General features: G+C 42.0%; 1 protein-coding gene across 3 annotated transcripts in view; it reads left to right on the forward strand.

The window, feature by feature from the left end:
- Positions 1 to 17,237, forward strand: part of LOC105517499 (potassium voltage-gated channel subfamily E member 1) — a 51,570-nt gene that overhangs the window by 23,894 nt on the left and 10,439 nt on the right. The window contains exon 1 of one of the 3 annotated variants that reach the window (XM_011950029.1): positions 16,531 to 16,598. The exons of the other annotated variants lie outside the window; for them this stretch is intronic. The gene's annotated coding sequence lies outside the window, so the exon portion shown is untranslated. Of the gene's footprint in view, positions 1 to 16,530; positions 16,599 to 17,237 lie in introns of those variants that run through there. 3 annotated transcript variants of the gene reach the window in all.

Here is a 17,237-nt window from a genome sequence, read left to right on the forward strand (position 1 = left end):
ATGTTGGCCAGGCTGGTCTCGAACTCCTGACCTCGTGATCCACCTGCCTTGGCCTCCTGAAGTGCTGGAATTACAGGCGTGAGCCACTGTGCCTGGCCACTTTCCACTTGTCTCTGCTCTTCAGTTTCTGCTGTCTTTAAGGCAGCTCCCAGAAGAACTGGAGTTTACGTTCACATCAAGCAGAGCAGCAGAGTCTCCTCATCTTTGAGGGCCAGAGACATCTGCTTGCATCACTCAGCAAAGGCGGCTATCAGTGCTAAGTAATTCTAATAGGGCTATGTTAGGGTACAGAGTTTCTGGGCACTTTTTAAAAATAATTTTAATTTTTAATTTTTGTGGGTACATAATAGCTGTATATATTTATGGAGAACCTGAGATGTTTTGCTACAGGCCTACAATGTGAAATAAGCGCATCATAAGAATGGGGTATCCACCCCCTTCAGCATTTATCCTTTGTGTTACAAACAATCCAAGTATACTCTTTTAGGTATTTTAAATGTACAATTAAGTTATTATTGACTATAGGCACCCTGTTGTGTTCTCAAACAGTAGGTCTTATTCATTCTTTCTAATTATTTTTTGTACGCATTACCATCCCCATCTCCCCCCACCCACCAGCCCCCCACTAGCTTTCACAGCCTCTGGTAACTATCCTTCTACTCTCTATGTCCATGTGTTCAATTATTTTGATTCTTAGATCTCACAAATAAGTGAGAACATGCAATATTTATCTTTCTGTGCCTGGCTTATTTCACTTAATGTGATGTCTTCCATATCCATCCACGTTGTTGCAAATGACAGGATCTCTTTCTTTTTAAGGGGTGAATAGTACTCCACTGTGTGTATGTACCACATTTTCTTTATCCATTCATCTGCTGATGGACACTTAGGTTGCTGCCAAATCTTAACTACTGTAAACAGTGCTGCAAAAAACATGGAAGTGCAGATATCTCCTCAAGATATTGATTTCCTTTATTTTGGGTATATGTCCAATAGTAGGACTGCTGGATCATATGATGAGCACTTTTATCTATTCTCAACTGTATAAATGTTTGTCACTTAGTAAATGTTTACTAAAGTAAAAGAAAAGCAAATTTATGATAATCTGATTATCAAACAATTTCTGCTCATGGTTAATATTCTTGTCGTTAACTTAAAGTTTCTGGGAAGAAATACTGGAGGTTAAACTCAGGGATTGATTTTTTTTTTTTTTTTTTTCTGTTTTTGTCCCTCTTTCCTAACAGTCTTCAAAGGAGAACGACCCATTTCCCAATTTGCTTGATAGAAGTCCCTAAACTTGGAGCATCAAGTGTGAGGCTTTGGAGATGCAGGTGCCTAAGCTTGGGTTTCAGGTTAATTGCGGTCTCAGATGCTGCCATCTAACCAATCTAAGAATCCCATGTTGGGCTGGAAAATGCGTCTGCAGAGTAGGGGATGGTAATTGCTGCTCAGTTCTTAGGTATGATATGCTGTGCCCCTCTAGCAGCACTCAAAGTTTCTCTTCCTAACTGACCGTGTTAGTTCCTATTTCACCATTGCCTGAAGCCACAGGAAAATGTTTCCTGTGTTTGAGAATTCAGTAACAGTGATGGCTATGTCTCTTTTTCACCTGAAAAAGCTTCACCTACTTTGACATCCTCATCTTATCAGACATTTTAGCAGCATTTGTTTCAGTGAACCACCCCTTTCTTGTTGGGATTTTATCTTCCTAAGCTCTCTCTAGCTGCTCCTTTCAGTCTCCTTTTCTTCTTTTTTCTCCCAAGAGACTAAATATACAAATGAACAATGGCCACATGATATATAAATAGAACTGTGACTCACAGCTTGCAGCTACCTGCCAGGAACCCAACCCCTTTATCTACAACAAACAACCCAGGAAACCAGCCTGCTATAAGTCAGACCCATAGAAAGCCAGATTGCTATCTCTAGTAACAATTCAGGAAGTTAAACAATAATATCCGTAACAATTGGTCCACAATGACCAGGACTTGATTAATAACTGACAGCTCCCGTAATTTTTGTCTTCACTTTAATTTTAGGACCAACCAGAGAAAACCAAATATGCATCCCTAGCCAATTCCATGGGACACCCTGCCCCTAATTAGCTCACCTAGGGCTTTGCTGTGCCAACAGACTCCCATCAGGGTGCACCTGAAGCCTTCACTTTGTTAATATTTTGTTGTGAATTTTTGCATCTACATTCATTAGAGATATTAGTCTGTATTTTGTCTTTATTGTAATGTCTGCTCTTGGTATTAGGATAATGTTAACCTCGTATAATGGATTAGGAAGTGTTTCCTCTGCTTCTATTTTCTGAAAGAGACTACAGAGAACTAATATCATTTATTTTAAAGGTGTTAGATAGAATTTACCAGGGAAACCATGTTAGCTTGGTGATTTCTTTTTGGAAGGCTATTAATTATTGATTCAGTTTATCTAAGAAATATGAGCCTATTCAGATCTATTTTTCCTTGTGTAAGTTTTGGCAGTTTGGGTCTTTCAAAGAATTGGTCCATTTCTTCAAGGTTCTTCAAAATTGTGGGCATAATGTTGTTTTCAGTATTTTTAAATGACCATTGATCACTAGTGATGACTCTCTTTCATATCTAATATTGGTAATTTGTGTCTCCTGTTTTTTGTTCTTAGCCTGACTAGAAGTTTGTCAATTTTATTGATGTTTTCAAAGAACCAGCTTTTGGATTTGTCGATTTTCTTCACTTATTTCTTATTTTTAATTAATTTTTCTTATTTCTTTTTTTTTTCTATTTGCTTTAGGTTTAAGTTGTTCTTCTTTCTCCAGTTTTCCATGCTGAAAGCTGATTGTTAATTTTAGAACTTTTCTCATTTCTAACATATGCATTTAATGCTACAACTTTTCCTCTAAATACTGCTTTTGCTGCATCTCACAAATTTTGACAAGATATATTTTTATTTTCATTTAGTTTAAAATATTTTAAAATTTACCTTGAGATTTCTTCTTTGGCTCATGTATTATTTGGTGTATTGTTTAACCTTCAAGTAGTTAGGATTTTTCCCGTTATCTTTCTGTCATTGAATTCTAGTTTTCATTCCATTGTGGTCTGAGGGCAGACATAGGGTGATTTTGATTATTCTAAATTTGCCAAGTGTATTTTATGATGCAGAATGTGGTCTGTCTTGGTGAGTGTTCCATGTGAGCTTGAGAAGAATGTGTATTCTGTTGTTGGATGAAGTTTTAGATGAATTGATCAGTTGATTGATGATGCTACTGAATTCAACTATGTTTGCACTGATTTTTAGCGTGCTGTATCTGTTTCTGTTAAAGTAGTGTTGAATGGTGGATTCATCTATTTCTCCTCACAGTTCTACCAACTCTGTAATGTTTCTATTTGTTACACTTGCCTATGTACCTATTATTTCTTATCTTTTTTAGATTAATGAAGTATTTTTCTTTGTTTCATATTTTTCCATTATTAATTCTTTATACATTCTGTCATTATTTTAGTTAAAACATTAGGGATTACAGAATGCTCTTTGAATTATTAGTCTTCATTTTGCCTTCATTTTTAAACGATATTTTCATTAGGTATAGAGTTCTAGGTGGGTGGTTATTTTCTTTCAGCACTTTAAAGGTGTCATTCAATTTTCTATAGTATTCAATCTTTCTTTTGAGAAATGAGATACAGTATCTATCTTACTGGTAATTCCTATATATCTTTTCCTCTCTGATTTTAAGATTTTCTCTTTATTTTTTGTTTTCAGCATTTTAATATGATGCACCTAAGAAAGTTTGATTTTCCTTAAAGTAATTTTGCTTGAAATTTTAAATACTTCTTTCACCTGTGGCTTCATTTTTAAAAATCAGTTTTGGAAAATTCTCAGTACCTATCTCTTCAAATATCACTTATGCTCTGTTCACTTTCTTCTGTACTTCTCAGCCTCTAACTGCACTTCTCTTAATCCTTTTCCTTACATCTCTTATACTCTTTTTTTTTGCATTTTTCATTATTTTTTCTCTTGTGTTTCACCCTGAATATTTTTAACTGACTTACATTCTAATTCATAAATAATTTCTTCAGCTGTGTCTAATATGTTAGTAAATCCATCTATTGAACTGATACTTTTTATAGATTCCAGTTTTATGATGAAGGTCTATTTATTCATAAATTGACTTTGGAAGTTTATATTTTTTTCTGGAAAAATATACATCTTATTTAAATCTTCAAACTGTGTTCCTTGAGTAGCTTTTCATCTAGTAGCTCTTCTCTCCTTTTTCATTTTCATTTTTGCTAATTTTGTTTTTAAAATTTTGTTTATTCTATTCTACTTTCTTTAGTTTATTTCATATGTCTCCTTTGTTTTTTGAATTAAACTTATTTTCTATCATTTTTCTTTTCAAAAATTCATTTAATGCTATCAATTTACCTCTAAGAACCATGTTAGCTGCATCCCAGAAACTTTCATATATAGTATTTTCTATGGCATTTAGTATTTTATGTTTCTAAAATGTTTTCTTCTCTAACCAATGGGTTAAGTAGACATGTACTTGGTTTTTGGTTTTCAGATATGTGAAGATTTATTGACCATAAATTTATTGCTGATTTATAACCTAACTGCATTTTGATCATAGAGTCAAGTGTATATGTAAAACTAACATTTAAAATGTTGTTGAGACTTCTTTCATGACCTGCTACATGACCAAATTGTAAAAAATGTTCCATGAACACTTGCTAAAAAAATGTATATTGTCTATTGGTTGGGTGTAGTGTTCTCTCTATATATATATTTAATGAACTTTGTTAATTTCATTACTGAAATACTCTATATGCTTACTATGTTGGGGCGGGCAGATCTATCAGTTGCTGAGAGAAACGTGTTAAACATCTCCTGACAACTCAGTTCCCCTTAAGGGAATTGATAAGATAGATAAATATATCAATGTCTTATAAATCTGCCCAGATTGCTTTATATTTGTTGAGTCTGTATAGTTAAGTACATACCCATAATTGTAATATCTTCCTAGCAGATTGTTTCCTTTTATTAAATTGAGTGATCTTTGTATACTATTAATTAACTAAATTTTTACTTTGTCTTATGTTAATATCGCTACCTTAGATTTCTGAGGGTTAGCCTTTGCTTAGTATTTTTTAATTACTTAATTTTCAACTTTTCAATTTGGTTTTATTTCAAATGTATATCTTCTAAGCAGCATGTAATTAGATTTTATTCTGTTATTCAATGTAATCATTCTAGTCTTTTGTGTGCTTATTCTGTTTAAAGATATTATGATTATTGATGTACTGGCATATATTTTACCATGTTACATTTTGATATCTATTTAACAACTTTTTCTCTTAAAGTATTTTTCCCTCTGATAATTCCCTCCTCCCATTGGTATAAGAAAACATTCTACATTCCCTTTTATTTACATCAAAGAAAATAATTTTGCTGCTTTGCAACTTGTAGATTATTTATATCCTTTTTGTAATTATCTAAAATTTTAGCATACTTAGTAAACTATGAATTTAGCATACTTAGTAAACTATGATTAAAAATCTCTAGTTGTTAAATATTTCTGTCTTCTTCCCAATCACATCAAGGACTCAGAAAACTGTCTTAATCTATTGAACTGTCACCCATTTAACTCTTCTTATTCTTTAAAAAATTCCAAAAATAATTATTATTATTTTGTGAATTTAATGGCTATTAAAATGTTAACATTATCAGTTTCAGTGATTATTATTCTTTCAAATTTTTAATTTTATTTTTAATTGACTATCATTTAATACTGACTTTCACACATTCCCTTCTGTCCTCTTTTCTTATGGCTGAAGTACAACCATTAGTATTAATAGGATACATTTTAGCAAATGTGAATTGTCCTTATCTATGAAATTCTGAAAATCTCTTTAGTTTGCCTTTTTATTTTGAAATAGTGGCTTAACTGGTTGTAATATTCTAAGCTTAATTTAGTGAGAAAGATTAGACTTGTCAACAAACAGTACTGAAACAATTGTAATTTCTATGTAAAAACATAATCCTAATCTTTCCTTTATCTTTTATAAAAAATTCAACTTGAATTGGATCATAAATTACAGGTACATTTGGTTACAAAATGCACAGATCAACCCATCATGTAGGTATTAAGCCCAGCATCCATTAGCTATTCTTCCTGAAGCTCTCTCTCCCTGCTCCTTGACAGACCCCAGTGTGTATTATTCCCCATCATGTGGCCATGTGTTCTCATCATTCAGCTCCCACTTATAAATGAGAACATACAGTGTTTGGTTTTCTGTTCCTGCATTAGTTTGCTGAGGATAATGGCATCCATGTCCCTGCAAAGGACATAATCTCTTTTCTTTTTATGGCTGCGTAGTATTCCATGGTGCATATGAACCACATTTTCTTTATCCAGTCTAGCATTTAGGTTGATTCTGTGTCTTTGCTACTATGAATAGTGCTGCAATGAACATATGCATGTATCTTTAGAACAGAATGATTTGTATTCCTATTATAGATATATAATAGAATGCTATATATACCCAGTAATGGGATTGCTGGACCTAATGGTATTTCTGCCTCTAGATCTTTGAGAAATTGCCACACTGTCCTCCATAATGGTTGAACTAATTTGTACTCCCACCAATAGTGTAAAAGCATTCATTTTTATCTGCAACCTCACCAGCATCTGTTGTTTCTTGATTTTTTAATAATAACCATTCTGATGGGAGTGAGATGGTATCTCACTGTGGTTTTCATTTGCATTTCTCTAATGATGGGTGATGTTGAGCTTTTTTTCATTTATTTGTTGGCTGCATGAATGTCTTCTTTTGAGAAGTATCTGTTCATGTCATTTCCCCCACTTTTTAATGTTACAAAACGCTTCTTTAGCTCAGCGAAGTTCCTTATTACCCACCTTCTGAAGCCTACTTCTGTCATTTCAGCCATCTCAGCCTCAGCCCAGTTCTGTGCCCTTAATGGAGAAGTGTTGCAGTCATTTGGAGGAGAAGAGGCACTCTGGCTTTTTGAGTTTTCATCGTTTCTGTATTGATTCTGATCTTTGTGGGCTTATCAACCTTTGATTTTTGAGGTTGCTCACCTTTAAATGAGGTTTTCCTTGTTGATGTTACTGGTGGTGCTTTCTGTTTGTTTTTCTTTTATCGGTCAGGTCGCTCTTCCATGGGGCTGCTGTGGTTTGCTCAGGGTCTGCTCCAGACCCTAGCTGCCTTGGTTTTTCCCATACCTGAAGATATCAGCAGTGAAGTCTGCAAAACAGCAAGATGGCAGCCTGCTCCTTTTTCTGTGAGCTCCATCCCAGGGATGTACTGACATGTTGCCTGCCTGATCTCTCCTGTAGGAGGTGTCTGGAGACCCCTATCGGGAGGTCTCACCCAGTCAGGAGAAACGGGATCAGGGGCCCACTTAAAGAAGCAGTCTAGCTGCTTTTTGGTAGAGCAGGTGTAGCAGGTGTGCTGCGTTGAGGGGACCCTTCCTCTTTCAGACCGCCTGAACTCTCCAGAGCCAGCAGGCTGGAAAGACTGAGTCCACTGAACTGCACCGATGTTGGCCACCCCTTCCCATGGGGGTCTCCGTCCCAGGGGAGAACAGAGTTTTGTCCATGTAACCCTGGCTGGAGCTGCTGAAATTCCCACAGGGAGGCCCCACCCAGTGAGGAGGATTGGATCTGGGTCCCACTTAAAGAAGCAGTGTGGCCACGATCTGGCACAGCGCCTGTGCTACGTTGTGGGAGACTCCTCCTCGTCTGGACTGCCTGGACTCCCCGGAGCTGGCAAGCGAGAATGGCTGAGTCAACTGAACCGCAGGGATGGTGGCTGCCTCTACCCACGAGAGCTCCGTCCATCTCAGGCTGACTCCAGGCTGTCACCACTGGCTGGCAGAAATTCCAGTGGGCCTTAACTTGTGAAGTGCTGTGTAAACGGGGCCTGGAGAGCAATGCTGTTTGGTTCCCTGGATTCAGCTCTCTTCCTAGGGGAATATATGAGTGGATCCCCTGCCTTGCCGGGATTCCTTGGGCTGGAGTATGTAAAACTCCAGGGTCTTTGTGTGTGCCTGAGTAGCGGCTCTGCCATGACTCTGCACAGCTCTGTGTGTCTGACCCAAGGCCTGGTGGCATGGGCCCGTGACGGGATCTCCCGATCTGCGGGTTGCAGAGATCCATGGGAGAAGCCTGGCTTTCCAGGTGGTGTCGCACAGTCACTCACCACTTCCCTTTGCTGGGGTTGGGGGTTTCTTTGGCTCCGTGTCACTCTCAGGTGGACCGTTTTCCCAGTCTGCTTTTCTTCATTCTCCATGGGTCTAGTTGTCTGCCTAGTCAGTCCGAGTGGGACTGAGAATCTGGATATTTTAGTTGAAGGTGCTGAATTCATTGGCAGTTTTCATTCCTCTCCATGAGTGCTGCGGACTGCAGCTGCATCTAATCGGCAGTTTTGGCCCCTCAACCTTATTTTTCTAAAACCTTGGTCTCTAGGCAGCAGTGAGGCACTACGACTTTCTTTCGGGGCCCCACCCTAGTTCCTGACTTTAAGCAAGTACTTGGTTCCTGTGTGCCATCTTGGGCGGGACATCTTGGGATTGCCCAGCAGAGGCCAAACTCCCTGTTGATTTTAGACAAAGAGCCCAGTAGGTCAGAGGCTTCTGGCAGTGTCTCTTCTGCTTCTGTTGAGCCAGACATCCCTTTTTAGCTTTCTATTTTTATACCTACCTGTCATGGCTTTGTGTTCAGAGCTGAGAGATGGATCAAAGCATGAACTCATTGAGCTGTCTTGCCCAGAATGTTCTTCCCTATCTTTCTTATTTTCAGTTCACTGCCTTGTTGCAGAGGGATTTAAAGAAGCTATTTTACTTCATCACACTGACACTGAGTCAAATAGAGCAGGCATTCTTCTCATCTGAGTGACAAATGAGATAAACAAGAAATAAAGAGCTCAAAGTACTTCAGCCCAGGTTTAGTGGATGGAAGGCTAGCTGCAGAGCCTGAGCCCCGTGCAAGGCTGCAGACCCCCATCTCAGTTTAGTCTTTGGGTCACTCTTCTTTCCAAGAGAAATGGGACACTGAGCAATCATGGCGTTTATCAAAGATAATTCCCTTGCCTAGGTTACCCATTGCTTATGATTCTTTGGGCATCTTGTGATTTCTAGAAGGACAAATCAGAGGAGAAAAGGTCTGATCTTTCATGGCAACAGATTTTAATTTAGATACTGTCATTCACACTTATTCCTCCTGCTTACCTTCCTAGTCCAAATTTCCAGGCCCCAACATTCCACTGAATTCAATTAGACTGATGAAATGTTCACTTAGCTCTATTGTGCTCAGGCACCCCCAGGTGGTACAATGTGGTTTACAATTAGTCCGGGAAGTGGGGGATCCCCCAAATCATGGATAGATGAGTAACCAGTTTTCCACATGAGAAATACCTGTGAACCTTTTTACGTACCATGCAACTTTCTGGTCACAGTAGAGACCTGAAAGGCCAATCATTTGATAGAACTTGTTCCTTGGGAGCTTATAGCTTAGAAGAGCTGATGTGGTCATCAGTGGCCAACATGTGAGGTGGAAAATGAAGTAGAAAATGGACCACCCAAAGACAGATGGAAGAGGGTCTGACTAGGTCAGGAAATCAGCCTGGAAACTTGTCAGATTCCTAGAAAAACTTGATCCAGGCTGAGCTTTGGTGGGGGCTTCAGGGATGAAAAAAGAGGAATAGTTCTAAGAGCAATGTGGATCCCAAGGCAGTAGTCAGAGGGGCCACCTTGCTGCTGTTGGAGTCTATACATCCCAGCAGGCAGAGATCACTTCTGCCGGGAAGTCTTTGGAGATGTGGGCGGGGGATGTGTTGGTGAGAGGAGGGGTGTTAGGCATTTTAGCTCTGCTCTGCATTGTGGGCAATTTTTTGATTGACATACATTTGATTCGTGCCCTATACCCTATCCATATAGGGACTCAGTAAATACTGAATTGAACTGACTAGATATCAAAGGCTCATTGAGAAAAAATTTAAGAAAAGGGGTCTAAGTTCAGATTAGATCATTACTTAGAATAAAGATTCAATTTGAAAATCATGGTTGTCATCAAAATATTTTATACTTAAGCATTTTTTTTGAAATTTGCTTTTCTAAAAATTTCATTTGAATGTTTCCTCCCATCCTTCTTTGAGTCATGCCAGACACCACCTCTGTTATATCCATTTATTCATTTAATGCCCGTAGAGGACCATGCCAACCCACATCCATCCAGACTTCCAGGCCTAAGGTTCTGGCTGAAATGACACAGAAACCATGGCAATGGCTATGGACAGTCCTGTTTCTAGAAAGTGACCTTCACACACATTCCCACAAAGGCTGCCTGTGCTTGTTTTAAATTCAGGGTTACCAATGTCCTTTCATTTCAGGGACTTCAGTCACAAGAGTGCTTCTATGTTATCAGGAATTGGAGGTACACCAAAATAATATCAAATATGCAAGGAACTAAAGAGATGCTAATCTCATTCCTGCATCTCCTGGTTCTCTGGCTGGGTAAAACACCCAGCATATTGTTACCTTTGCAATTTAAAAATCCACAGCATTTAAAAGGATTATACCTATGTCTGTGTAAACTAGGTTGATTGAGGTTTAAAAAAACCATAAAGGCAATGTTTATCTTTAAATGTCAAACATTGTGTGAGAAGATTTAGTGTTCTTTCCTACCCATGAATAACATTCCAGACTGTAATTAATTTATCCATGTTCCTATCAGCACAGCATTATTCTGGGACAAAAAGCAGGTGGAGAGTGACAGAGGAGGTGGGAACACTGTTATTTCTTTCGGAAAAGCTTTCTTGATTGGATCTGTGCTCTTTTCATAACAATATGAAGGTTGTGGTTATTTGTCAACTGCAAGGGCAGCTGTAATGCCAGAACCTGTGGGTCTATAGCCAACTGCATCTCATCTTCCCTGGGTGACTTGAGGGTGCTGTGAATTAGTGCCAATGACCCCAAGACCTGGGCAGAGGCAGCCTAAATGACCACATTAATGGACAGTCTTGCTATCCACCAGTCAGGCAGCATTCAGTGGCGTTTTTTGGGCACAGTGCACAGTAGAGACCCATGAAATTGATGCTATGCAGTTGAGTTTGTCTAATGGAGGAAACAGTCCTTCCCCTAAATCAGGGGTTCCTAATGTGGCAGCCACCAATCGCCAACATATCAGGGGTCTAGAGAGCTCTTGAACTGTAGAACAAATGTTGCACATGTGTGCATTGGGGTGGGCGGGAGCAGGATGGTGGAGGAGAGCCATAGTTTTTTCTCAAATTCCCAAGAAGAACCTGAAAAAATTAATAACCATTGCTCTAAAATGATAAACAGAACTTACATATCTGACATAGCCAAAAAGCACTTGCAACACAACTAATTAGCAAGGTCAAAGCAATTCAATGAGGAAAGGAGTTCTCAGGTATGCCAAGGGAAGAAACAGCTGGGTAAGGCGTTTTACAGAAAGAAGGTCCTGGAACAGAGTGACAAACCCTGCCCCTACAGAACCAGGCAGGCCGTTCAGCACAGGAGCCTGCTGAGTGTCCTTGTGGAGGAGGATGTGGAGTAGCGGGGCCGGTGGTAAACTCTGGTTTGCATTTTGTATAGGAAGCTGACAGCGTCAGCATCAGTTTCTGCCAGTTGGCTACTCTGCCAAAAGTGGGCATGATGTTTCTAGATCCCCTGACTTTTGTTGAATACGAGAGCTCTCAATTCTTACATCTTAAAAGTGAATTCAAAATTAAAGTGAACAAACAGACCCTATGCCTAGAGGCTCAGAGCTGGTCAGGGTGCCCATTCTCAGACCTTTGCTGGGGAGCTGAGGTTTGAAAAACTCCTGGGTCCCATTCGGTGGCAGGCATCAGCCTGTGCTGTGTACAGCTGGAAACAGAGGCTAGACCCATGAAGAAGGGTCTGGAAGGGGGGAAGGTGAGTCATGTACAACGAATGGAGGCACCTCGGTTGCTGGTCTAGAAGCTCCGCTAGAGGGGCAGAGTAGTGGGGAATGAAGTCGGTGAGCTGGAACATCCTGCAGGGCTCCAAACAGGTTGTGGCTGGTTTCTTTTTGGAACCAGAGCAATCCTCTAGGAAGTCTTAGGAGAATGCCAGGAGGCCACACGCGGCGCTTGGGAGGGAGGCTTCTCACATATAGCACTTATTCCCAGGCAAAGAGAGTCCTGGGAGGAAACTGACACAGGCCACCTATGACCAAGCAAATCAGACAGGGAAATGTTGGTCAAAGAATAGGGACAGAAGAGATTGAGGAGCAACAAATGGCTCTCACAAGACATGGATGTGTTAAGCCACCGTGTGGGATGGAGACTGACCTGTGGACAGCGCTGGGTCGGGGAGTTGACACACCAGGTGGCTGAGTGGGGTCTCTTTCATCATTCTGTTCCCCATCACCTGTCACTGGGGGGGCAGGATGGGGACTTCAGGGCCCTTGCTCCCCTTAGACTTTCTCATGGGGGGGAAATATTTTGCTTTTAGCATAACAGCACTCAGTTTATGCTCTGCTGCTGCTAAAGATTGTTTGCCTTTAGGGGTGTGTCTTGCTGAAGATCCAGAAGCCCCAGGGAAATGAGAGTTGTCCCTGAGGATAGTAGAAACCACAGGGTAAAGGACTGAAAAAACAACAAAGGGCAAGGCACAATGGCTCATGCCCATAGCCCCAACACTTTGGGAGGCCAAGGCAGGAGGATCACTGGAGGCCGGAAGTTCGAGACCAGCCTGAGACTCCCGTCTCTACAAAAAAAATTTTTTACTAGCCAAGGCATGGTGATGCACAACTGTAGTTCCAGCTACTCAGGAGGCTGAACTGGGAGAATGTCTTGAGCCAGGAGTTCGAGGTTGCAATGAGCAATGAACACACCACCGCACTCCAGCCTGGGCAGCAGAGTTAGACCTTGTCTAAGGAAAAAGAAAAAGGCAACAAAAGAGGGGCCAAAGGGCAAGGAATGTCCCCAGGCTAAGACAGGGGCATCTGGACACCAACTGAAGGGCAGCCAGAGGGAAGAGTAAAGAACCGTGCACATGACCCTGCATACTAGATGGGTTACACTGCAGGTCTGTCCTTTCTGGTAACAGGCTGAGCCTTTCTTCCTCCATTATCCCGTGAGCAGAGTTAGGAACAAAAGCAGGACATTCAGCTTTCAAGTTAAGACTTGAGATTTTCCTAAGAAAGGATGAGAAGTGCCTGGAGCTTTGGCTTTGATGTCACATGCACTGAGATGGGAGCTCATGAAAAATGAAGATAAACCCACTGAGAGGGGCAGGGAGCCATGCTCACCACCCCTCTAGCAAAGCGACCAAGAGAAAAAGAGGAAGGAAGAAAGAGAAATAGAGACAGAAGTGACCCAAGGACTATATGCGCTATGGTTCTGTTATCATTATTTCAAGATCAATCATACCTATAAAATGGAGAGAGGTGAGAATGAAAGAGTGAAGGGAGAAGGAAGAAGAAAAAAGGGAAAAAAAGAGAAAACCATTTCAAGTTCATCAAGGATTACAAAATACACTTTTTCTCATCTGTAATCATGTCTTACCATTTCAAAAAGAAAATAACAACCACAGCATCATCATAATAAAATAATTCATCATATGTGGGATAGAGAGGAAGAGGAGACATAAGAACAACATCACTTACATAAGCCTTTAGTTTCTGACAGTGCTTCCATTCATACTGTCTTCACCATAACCAGTTGACAGGTGGGCAGGCATTGTTCCACACTCTGGTGGGAATAATGCTCCCTCCAGCTGATCTGGGCTGCTCTACACATGTTTACCTGGTCTACAAATTGTTACTAAGAGGGTTACATATCAATGCTTGGTGGGACAAACCTTTTGCTTCAATCCATTATCCATTTGGAGAGGTAGGCAGGAGGTTACTGCATGTGTACAGCATGACCTTGAGGCGAAAAATCCAGGGAATTTTCACATAAAGTTTATGTAATTTTTCTTAAATATTAAAGTACATAGAGTTTATATGGTTTGGCTGTGTCCTCACCCAAATCTCCTCTTGAATTGTAATCCAAATTGTAATCCCCACGTGTTGCAGGAGGGACTTTGTGGGAAGTGATTGGATCATGGAGGCGGTTCTTCCATGCAATTCTCATGATAGTGAGTGAGTTCTCACGAGATCTGATGGTTTTATAAGGGGCTCTTCCTTCCACTTTGCTCTGTGCGTCTCTCTCCTGCTGCCATGTAAAGAAGGACATGTTTTCGTCCCTTTCGGCCATGATTGTAAGTTCCTGAGGCCTCCTCAGTCATGCTGAACTGTGAATCAATTAAACCTTTTTTCTTTATAAACTACCCAGTTTCAGGCAGTTCTTTATAACAGTGTGAGAACAGACTAATACAGAGTTGTTGCAAAACAAAAAAGGAAGGAAAACATGAAGTAGCATAAATAAGATAATAAATCCCCGATAGGCCTACCACTAATAGACAATGTTAACATGGCGGCGTGCTTCCTTATAGACTTTTGAAATAATGCCTGGCATCTCATATTTACAATTTAGGGCCTTGGGTTTTGTGGGGGAGTTTTGTTTTGTTTTCTGTTTTTGTATTTTTCACTTAGCATGATAATATAAAGATCTCCCCTATTGGTTTTTTGTTTGTTTGTTTTGAGTCAGAGTTTCGCTCTTGTCACCCAGGCTGGAGTGCAATGGCATGACCTTGGTTCACTGCAACCTCTGCCTCCTGGGTTCAAGTGATTTTCTTGCCTCAGCCTCCCAAGTACCTGGGACTACAGATGCCCATCACCACACCCAACTAAATTTTTGTGTTTTTAGTAGAGACAGGCCAGGCTGGTCTTGAACTCCTAACCTCAGGTGACCTACCCACCTTGGCCTCCCAAAGTGCTGGGATTACAGGTGTGAGCCACCATGCCTGGCCCCACGTTGTTATAAATTATTTGTAAACATTATTTTAAGGACTCCATATACTATTCTACTATGTAGAATAATATATGTACTAAAATTACCTTTTTTTCTATTTTTACAAGTTTAGATTCCAGTTATTGTAAGTAAAAATACAAAGAACTTTTACATGCATAAGGATTTTTCTACAGCTCTGATCTTTAGAATAAATAGATTTCAGTCTGGGTGCGGTGGCTCATGCCTGTAATCCCAGCACTTTGGGAGGCCTAGGCCAATGGATCATCTGAAGTCAGGAGTTCGAGACCAGCCTGGCCAATATGGCAAAACTCCAACTTTACTAAAAATAACAAAAACTAGCGGGTCATGGTAGTGGGCGCCTGTAATCCCAGCAACTTGGGAGGCTGAGGCAGGAGAATTGCTTGAACCTGGGAGGTGAAGATTGCAGTGGGCTGAGATCATGCCATTGCACTCCAGCCAGGGCGACACAGCGAGACTCCGTCTCAAAAAAAAAAAAAAAAAAAAAAGAATAAATAGATTTCACACAGTGCAATTTCATGTCATAGGCTATGAACATTTCAGGACTTCCCGAAGTGGCTGTGGGGGTTCGTTTTGCACCCGCACTACAGGGCAATGCTGGTTCTGCCTGGTGCACAGGATACATCGGTACACCCCTCGGAGAGCCTCCAATCACCCTCGTCCCCATGAGAACACCGAGGTCGAAGCCCAGGGAGAAGTGATCTGCCAAGGAAGATCATGGAGGCAGTGACCCTAGAGAATGTCTTCTAGCCCTAGGTCAGGAACCTACCTCTGCGACCCACCTGCAGAGTAGGAACCTGCAGCCTGGACGCCATTCCCCAGAAGGTTCATGGGATTGTCTCTTGGGGACTGCCCCTTCTCACTCTTGCCTGCCAAACCCGTGAGCTACAGCTATGAAATTTGCTGGGAAGTCACCTGGATCATTGCACGGTTTGCTCCCTGGAAAAGGACAGCACAGACTGAAAAGCCCCAAGGACGTTAGGTTGTGCGCGCCAAGGCTCGGGTGTCTCCAGCTACTGCCTGCCACTCCGGTCCCCCTCCTGTCTAGTCCACAGCTGCACCCCCAGCTCAGGGCTGTACACTCAGTAAGTAGGTGCTTCATAAATGTTTGCCGAATAGATGTGTGGCCACAGCTGAGGTGCGGGACAAGGCTGAAAGGAGTGGTGAGGGGCGGAGGTTGAGCGGTCTTTGGAGTGATTATGTTCAGAGATATTTGAAGGCTGTCACGTCCGAGGGTGGGGCGTCTCCCAGACGGCCTTTCTCCTGGCTGCAGTAGCTTCCTCTCTGGCAACCTCAAACTCCCGCAGGAAGGTAGGTAGATCTGTCGGTTGGTCGGCTTTCTCAATCCTAATGCAGACCTTCTGCCGGCCTTGAGCCTCTGCGACAGGATCCAAAGCGCTTCCTCACACGCGGCGGCGTTGGTCTGGGGTGCAGGGTGCAGAGGACCCCGGTGGGCCGGGGCTGGTCTGGGGTGGTCCCGGGGGACCCTGGGCTGGGCCGTGAGTGTAGGCGGAGTGGGGCGGGACGCCTGGCGGCTCTGGGAGGCCCCGCCTGCCCCCGCTCCTCGCGCAGCGCTCAGGCCCTTAGAAGGTGCCGCCCCGGGGCTGGGCTGTCGGTGGCCTCAGCGCTCGGCAGGCGCACACTCAGCTCCACACCCGGCTCTCGGCATCTCAGACCCGGGTAAGTCAGGGGCTCCCACCTCTGCGGCCCTCTCCCGGGGCGCAAGTGGCCTAGTCGGGCGACCCCGGGGGCCCCTGGAACCTGCGTCTCCGGACGCGCAGCGGGCGCGCTCCAGGCTGGAAGCGCCGAGACTGCCCGAGTGGGAGACGGGATAGGATGATCAGCCTCTTCCCTCCTTTCCTTCTGCCGCTCTCATTTACTTACACAACAAACGCATAGCAAAGCATCTCACCAACATAGAATAATGAAAACATTCCTCCATTGTTAAGTTATGGACATTCTTGTATAATATTTGGAAAACACTGACATGCAACTTTCAAAAGAAAAGAAAGTCAAAACCACTTACGGGGCCTGAGTCCCCACTGTTTTTCAAAGACCTTCAGCTTTTTTGGGGGACCAGCTCTTGGGCCTTGACATCTCCCAGCGGAAAGGGCATGGGACGCGGAGAACATTACTGATATCTGATCTTGATTGTGGTAATGGGAAAAGTGGGGAACTTCAGAAGAAAGTTGACTAAGTAGCAGAGACGTGCGCACGTGCCCGAATCTATTGCATAATACTTTGCCCCCCGGATTTGTCACATTGCTCTATGGGAATTGACCGTTCATTTGAGTCCACATTTAGATTAAGAAGGAGGTT

Source organism: Colobus angolensis, unplaced genomic scaffold (genome assembly GCF_000951035.1).
Source record: "Colobus angolensis palliatus isolate OR3802 unplaced genomic scaffold, Cang.pa_1.0 Scaffold300, whole genome shotgun sequence".
Classification (NCBI taxonomy): domain Eukaryota; kingdom Metazoa; phylum Chordata; class Mammalia; order Primates; family Cercopithecidae; genus Colobus; species Colobus angolensis.